General features: G+C 34.6%; 1 protein-coding gene across 1 annotated transcript in view; it reads right to left on the bottom strand.

Moving 5' to 3' along the window:
• Positions 1 to 1,944: 1,944 nt before the first annotated feature.
• Positions 1,945 to 7,923, bottom strand: part of Hk (potassium voltage-gated channel subfamily A regulatory beta subunit hyperkinetic) — a 222,445-nt gene continuing 216,466 nt past the window's right edge. Inside the window, exon 18 of the mRNA XM_071692804.1 lies at positions 1,945 to 7,870. The gene's annotated coding sequence lies outside the window, so the exon portion shown is untranslated. The remainder of the gene's footprint in view (positions 7,871 to 7,923) is intronic.

Below are 7,923 nucleotides of genomic sequence, written 5' to 3'. Positions count from 1 at the left end.
AAATTACAAGCAAATTTCACAATTAAAGAAGTCAACAGACGTACAACCCACCTTTCTAAAAATACAACTCAATCTACGTTTCACAAAGTCTACCAAGTTACAATCCATGTGTTAACAAGCTAAACATATACAAATTTGCATACGACTTTTCCAAAAGTTCAAATCAAAGATTCTTTCACATCTTTTAGTGTTCTAGATCATTCTAATGTGCCACATATATTCCCTCTCTATGTATATGGCTAATTAAATATATGCAAGACACAACATACACCAAAAGTTTGCAGACTTACAACCCCAATTATAATTCCCAAAGACTATGAACTCACATCTCATAAACCACTAATATCGATAGATAGACTATCCATATTCAACACGTAAAGTAGAAAAAAAAGAAATTGACCCATCTATTTCAAATTCCCATGAATTTAAAAACTAAAGTTTCACGAAAAATCTTACAAATCCATGTTGCAAAAACAGGAACTCTACAGGTTTGGAACCCAAAACTTAATAGCAAAAAGGCAATAAATATATTATTCTAGTTGCACAACAAATGCATTTTTTTTATATATATATAGAAAGGAATGTAATGATTATCCATGAAATTACGAGTCCTGTTAGAGAGATCAATAGACTTGAATTTACACTTCATAAATGAAACATTAACTGATTTCCATGAAAGCCACACACACACACACACACACACACACACAAATGAGTTTCAGATAGAATATATTAAGGATAGACAACGTGTCTTACACAAACCAAAACTGTCTCACTCATGCTAATTTTTCAATGAATACAATTCACAAAATCATCGACTCACATTTCAGTGAAAAAAAAAAAAAAAATTATGGAAAATGAAAATTCTATAAATTTTCCAATCTACATTGCACTGAGAAGCCTGCGGGTTCGACAACCCACATTTGACTTAAGGGGGAACAAAAATCATAATTCAAGAACAATATATCATAATATTACTTGAATATTATGATATATCTACTGACCAAAATTTCAAGAAAAAATCTCAAAGTTTACCAAACCATTTTCAGTAAAAGAAATATGAGCAATTTAGATTCTTTTCCCAGTATTTCGCAAGTAAAAATGTCTCCAGAAATATTTTACAGAAGAATTTCAAACGTCTATTCTTTCAATTAAAACCTGCAATTACAGTCTTCGTAGATATAGTCATTACTTTTCTTCAGCTTATGTCACTAATACATTGGATTTAGACAAAATGATACTGTAATAAATTTTGCAATTGGAAAATTTGATTCTATCACCTTTACATATTATCTCACTTATCAAAGATCATGAGCATCCAGGTTATGGAAGCTACAGTGATTTTCATATATTGTTTAATTAGAATAAGATCAAACATTCTTCTTAAGAAACATCTCTTTTTTTATGATAATATTTCTTCAACGAGGGGAGCTGAAGTTCCCAACTGCCCAGTCTATGCAGAAGCTTATTGGCCAACATTTAAAAATGATCCCCACATTATTGAGATATTTGCAAGGATATCATTCTGCACAGATCTTAGCCATTTTTTGCAGGTCTCGCATCTGTTGTGGTTTTAATCATATTGCATGTTCTTTTGGATATCATACATAGCACTTTTTAAGATGGGGCCTCTCAGCTTTTCAGCCATTTCTAAGCAGAACTCTTAAATATAGTAATTTTCATATGCTAAGCTCTGTTGATCTACTTTATACACAGTAGGGATGGAACACCAGATCATCTTCCACTATGCAGCATGGTGATTTTTTGTGAATTTTAGATATGTTATTTTTCCATTACCAAAACACTTTAAGCATAAATTTACCATTTTAGATATGTTATATTTCCATCATCAAAACACTTTCAAGCACAAATTTACCAATCTGATGAATGCAAGTTAATTCTGCTGTAGCTAATTCAAAGGATAAAGCAAAAAAAAATCATTAATTCAAGGAACTTTTTATTAATGTGAATAATCAATATCAGACTTAAGTATGCTACATAATAACAATATCAAGAAGGAACAGTACAGGACTATTAGGTACTGTTTAAGTTTTATACATATGAGGCACTTTTTGACCAGATAAAGGCTGGTGCAGTGGGGGTAATAATGCCAATAAAAGTGCCCTCTGAATCTATAACAACTTCTTGTTAACAGATTTCGAAAGCCATATACAGAAAATATGATAAATTGTATGAGAAACCTCATTACAAAGATATTATGCACTTAAGATAATTTCTATTGCACTTTGTAATCATATACTAGCTCAATGCTGTTCCTTCTGTGACTTTAGTGGCCATGAAGCCAACTTAGACAAGGCTTATATGTGGGTGGAGGATAACCTGGGCAAGTTGAAGGAAATCTGAGGGATGAACAAGTAAATGATGAGGTGGAGTACTAGTGGGGGTGGGAGGTAGGTTGCAGGAGAAGCAAGTGATTGGTAACCTGGAATATCACTTGATGGATGGTATGCTGAATGGGTAGCAAGTGTGTGGTAGGCTGAGCACCAGCTTATGGATGATAAGCTGAGAAGCTGTAGCAAGGGAGTGGTCAACTACGATAGGAGGTGAATGGTAGGCTGGAGGCCCAGTTGATGAAAGTTAGGCTGGAGCTAGAGCAAGTAAGTGCCCCAGCAGATGGATGGTATGATGAAAGGCGTATCAAGTAAATGGTAGGCTGATGTATCAGCAGACGGATGGTATGTTGACGGAGATGTATGTGAATGGTAGAATGGAGTACCAGCATGTGGAAGGTAAGCTGAAAGAGGGAACAAGTCAACAGAAAGCGTAAAGTACCAGCAGGTGTAAGATACAATGGTGTACTTAATATGGGATATGTAGGCAATACTGTAAAGCAAGAGACCGGGAGGACAGGCTGTACTACCAGGGAAACAAGGACAAGCTGCAATATTTATTGGACGGTTAGGATACAGAATCAAGAAGGGGGAAATAAGGTGCAACAATAGCAGAGGATGGTTATGTTACACGACCAGCATTAGGAGTGTAGGCTATAGCAAGTTCAGGGGAAGGGAAGGTTGCAAGATCAGCAAGGGATGAAGAGATGCAGTACCACCAGAGGTGGGCATGCATAATGCACAACTTACAGCGAAATTGCAGACTGCAGGACCAGCATAGGAAAAGCAGGATGAAGGAACAACAGGACAAGGATGGACTGCAGTGTCAGATGGGGAGGGTATGTTGCAGAACCAGCATGAGAAGGGTGTTCTACAAGACAAGGAGGGAAGAGGGGTAGTTCACAGTTGTAGTACAAGTAATGTAGGCTGTTGATCCATCATGCAAAGGTCTGGCAGGTATATGCAAAGGTTCAATGCATTGGGGTAACATGAGAGGTGGGAAAAGTGTATCTAATGATCTCAGTAACAACAGGTCAAGCTTAACCTGCAGAAAAATTGCATAACAAATGTCCTTATAATGTTACAAGTAATATGTTGCTATAATAAAAGTTGTTGAGGAGGTACCTAGAAGAGAGCTCATTGATGGATGTCCAGACATTTATGTTTGGAGGTCTGGTGACAGTAATGGCCTGCAGGGTGTGTATGAATATTGCACACCTTTTGACTAATAAATAGTAAAGGGCAAGCACACTGAAGAGACTAAGGAATGAGAGGTCACTTGAAGTAGAGAGATACCAATACTGAAAAAATAATTCTCTGCTGTTGAGATGTACACTAAAACTGTCTTATTTCAGAACACTACAGAGGAAATGTAGTTGATTAATATGAATGGGATGGAGAAAGTAAAAAATTAATCTTCCATATTAGAAGTTAAGGCATTTGGAACATTTCAAACACATATGAGAGTTTCTCATATGTATCCTACATGAATCTATACCTCTGTGTGTGAACAAATGTGGCCTTTTTTGTCTGTTTTCCTGGTGCTACCTTGCTGAAGCAGGGGTTAACGATGTTGTTTCCTGTATATATTATATATTATCTATTTATATCATTTATTATACTTTGTTGCTGTCTCCCACCTTCTTAAATACCCCAGGGCCTCTTTTAATGATAGTCTGGTGTTCCACCAGGACCCCTTTATCTAAGGCTCTTACAATTCAAAGTGTGTCCTATACTCAGGAGTAGGGAAGGATGGACTTCTTTAATCTGGAAGTTTTTAACAAAACTATACTCTGTTTTGTCAACAGACAATGATACGTCCTTGCTAAAAGTAACTTTTCACTTGCAGTGTAACCCCTGCAGGTGGGGTCTGATAACACCATATATATAATGTTGGGATGACCAATCTGTGCAAATCGTAAAAGCTGTGAATAGGGATGGTGATAAAAATCAATTCATGGTAGTCTATTCTATGTGTTCTCGTACAAATATTGACAATCAAACAGTGGTTACATAAAAACCTTCAACTTATGATACTTACCCTTTAGGCTTCTCTTATTTCAGTTTTCAGCTTAAGATTTGATTATAATGATGCTAATATTTACTCACCTACTATGGTAACTTATATATACTTATATACTTTTGACAACTTGAAGCAAACTGTTCACAGTAACTTGCTAATCAACTTACACAAAAATTTATATTGATGCTTAAAAGAAAAAAATTTGCAACTCTGATGATTAGGGCAATAATTAGAGAGCCCATTCTCTGAGAATGGCCACAGGTCAGATCAACATTTCCAAAACATCAGACCAACATTTTTTCCTTTCATACCATTTTGATGATTTTGGCTACAATCTGAAAGTCTATTCAATGAGATATCGATGGAGGTCAAACTTCAGTACCATTAAGGATGTTTTTTCAAGAAACTGGAAATAAGCATTACTGAACAAATATAAAGGGATCAACATTATACTAACTTGCATATTCAAATGGTAACTTGGGTAAAAACATGCATTCAAACCCTAAATTGGTGAATTAGCCTATCACTAGGGAACAGGCTAATTATAACCTAAGCTGAACTATGGAGATACAGGCAGTCTTCAAGTATTCATAGTACCACAAACAAGTATTTTCTCTCCTGCAGCTACAAAAAGCAATCCATTAAATATGATATCATCCCTGTAGGACCATGAAATGATGTGTGAGGTGTCTATTACTGTACTTATTCCAAACTTGCTTCGTAATACCACATATAGATTGCATCAACAATTTTCATCAGTACCAAAAAAACATTCATCATACGAATATTCTTAACACTACAGCTGAAGTAATCAAGTAATCTACTAGACCTATATTTGATACAAGAGATTTGTGAATCATTTAATAAAAAAGGAATACATATCCTAAATGGGTTAATAGTCACATAATAAACTGCTTGAATCCTTGTGCAGTGTGGGGATCCCAGAATGTTACATTTTCTCAGCAAGAAGTAAGACCTGGATCATTGCAAAACGGCACAAGGTTCAAATTCAGGATAATGTCACTATTAATCTTATTGGTATAATAAAAAACTTTCTTAAGCACTCCACCTTTTTTGTTCTATAAGAACAAGGATATAACAGCATTATTTAGTATTAGATATAAATTGTATTTATATCACAAACTTTGTAAAGCACATATTCTTATCAGGTGATCTGTAATACATCACCACAAAAAGTGACAAAATCTTAAACCCTCTAAAAATTGGGAATATGGGTATCTTGTGATATGCAGCCTATAACTATTTCAACAATGAGTGAACAAACTTGGTTATAACTGCAACAGCACATCAAAACTTGAAGGTTTGTACAAAGTAGAGGATGCATTTCCTATGGTAATGACCATCTTGCTTTTTTTCTATATTTTTTTTTATTAAAAAAGGGGGAATTAAAGAAAGATGAGTGATTAAGCAGCTCACTGGACAAAGATTTGGAGCAGTGTCCAGAGGTCAGGATGAGCTGTTCAGGCATTCCCAGTACAAGATAGAAATTACACTCAGGAGTACCTCAGTTCGATAAGTTTGATGTAGTAGAAAAACTAAAAATTCACAATATAAATGAAATATAACTAGATAACATTTATAAGACTGCTCATTTCTAGTTACTTAATCTTTTTATTTATATGGCTCTGACATTACCAGTTTAGGTGAGAAACTGTTGAAAATTCTAAACAATATTACCTTAAACTGTTAAGGTTATCATATTACAAAGGTCCATCAATAACATGGAAAACCACATAAATATATGAGGTAGCTATTGCAGACACTGGTTTTACTCTTCTCTACCTTTGCTGCTGCACACCCTGATCCCTGGCACTCTTCTGCCAAGTCCTATCAGCTTAATAAAACTGTGAATCAATAATGAATCTGTGGTTATGTGCAAGAACTGCAAACTTAACAACTGAACACCTACATTCTGCTAGTATTAGTGCACACTGGCTTAAAAAAAGCAGCAAAGTAATGAAATGCACTAAATATCTGCTGACCACAACCATTCATTCTTGGCTGAATATAGTGATAAGTAAAATAGCATTCAAAACTAAATGGAATTAACAAAAATTAATGACGATAAAGAATTGCATTTTTTGTTGTTCATGGGATGTGACATAAAACTCTTAAGCAACTGCAGATGTACTTTTGTTATGGGCATTAGCTTCAACTGTACAGAACTATCATCATGAGTGAAAACCCAATAATCTCTTCAAAATATTGAGAATCTTGGGTGGAACTATTTGGTAATATAAGCAGGGAATCTTGCTGTACATCAAAATTCTAAAATCGTTATTTCTGAATGCAATAAATCATGCAATGAAATATATCTGGATTAAATGATAGTAAGACTATCCTAACCACTAACTAATGGATTAGTTGCATGCCACAGAAATTGTGGTAGTCACATCATGACTATGAGCAAACCAATTCCAGTTTAGATTAATTAAAATGTAGTATGTCACACATACTCTGTAGTACACAGGTATATAAATTCCTAATTTACATCACTGGATGTTTGGTAATTTTACCTAGTTTACACGTCTAGCAAACAGTAATATGTTGAAGTAATGGAAAACAAAAATAAGTCCAAGGCAGTTACAGGAACAATTGGAAATTGTCTGAAACAGTGGCATCTTTCACAGAGAAAATGTGTTAAGGCCTTAGTATTCCCCATAGATTTTGTTGTATATGAATCTTAAACCATATTCACAACCAACAAACATTATATGAATTTTTCTGTTAGAAGAAGAAATATATTTTAAAGATGGAGAACCCATATTTGGAAAAGGAATTATGTTTCACAAGTCAATTCTTGATTTTCTAATGCCATATCCATTTCAGACAAAACATGTTCCCAGATCACACTAAAGAAAGGGAAGGCTTCTCACCACTATAGGTGATCTTGTGCATATTATATTTCATACAATTTTTAGCATCAGTGTTTTAAGCCCAATGGCCATATAAGTGACAGTCTTTGCCTTTAATTTCAATAATAATGGAATTCCCCATCATGAGGTATTTCCTTGGAGTATGATATTCTTTTGTCTATTCTATTTTGAAACCAACTGATGGTTTAAGTACATTTCAGATATTCTTACTTTGATTACAAGCTGTAATTTATTCTTATCACATTCAGCTTGCTGGCTACAAACCTGAGGTGTATAATAGTCAATATGATTAGGTAAACAGAAAGTCCTACTTTCTGAGTTATCTTGAGTTGAATCAAATCTACTTTAAACAATGAAAATTCACATTTACATAACAACAATTTTGATTGAGGTAAGTTCCTCAAATGTCAAGAGAACTTTATTGTACAAGAAATACTGGGAGTGAAGAAAAATTTATTTCAAGACTCTTATTTCCAACATCTTTAAATTGACATTCCTTTTCAAGGTATGTGGTCCATAAATTGACCAGATGGTAGGTGTTCAGCACAGGGGAGCAGTTCTTACATGATAGCACAGAAAGGAGTTTTAGCTGGTGATTCCTGAAAGAGAGGAAAAGATCATGGTAATGATAATGTCTATGTATATTTGTACT

The sequence above is a fragment of the Panulirus ornatus genome, chromosome 55 (assembly GCF_036320965.1).
Source record: "Panulirus ornatus isolate Po-2019 chromosome 55, ASM3632096v1, whole genome shotgun sequence".
In the NCBI taxonomy this organism is placed as follows: Eukaryota; Metazoa; Arthropoda; class Malacostraca; order Decapoda; family Palinuridae; genus Panulirus; species Panulirus ornatus.
Note: the sequence above shows the minus strand (reverse complement) of the source record. Positions and strands in the feature narration are given on the sequence as shown.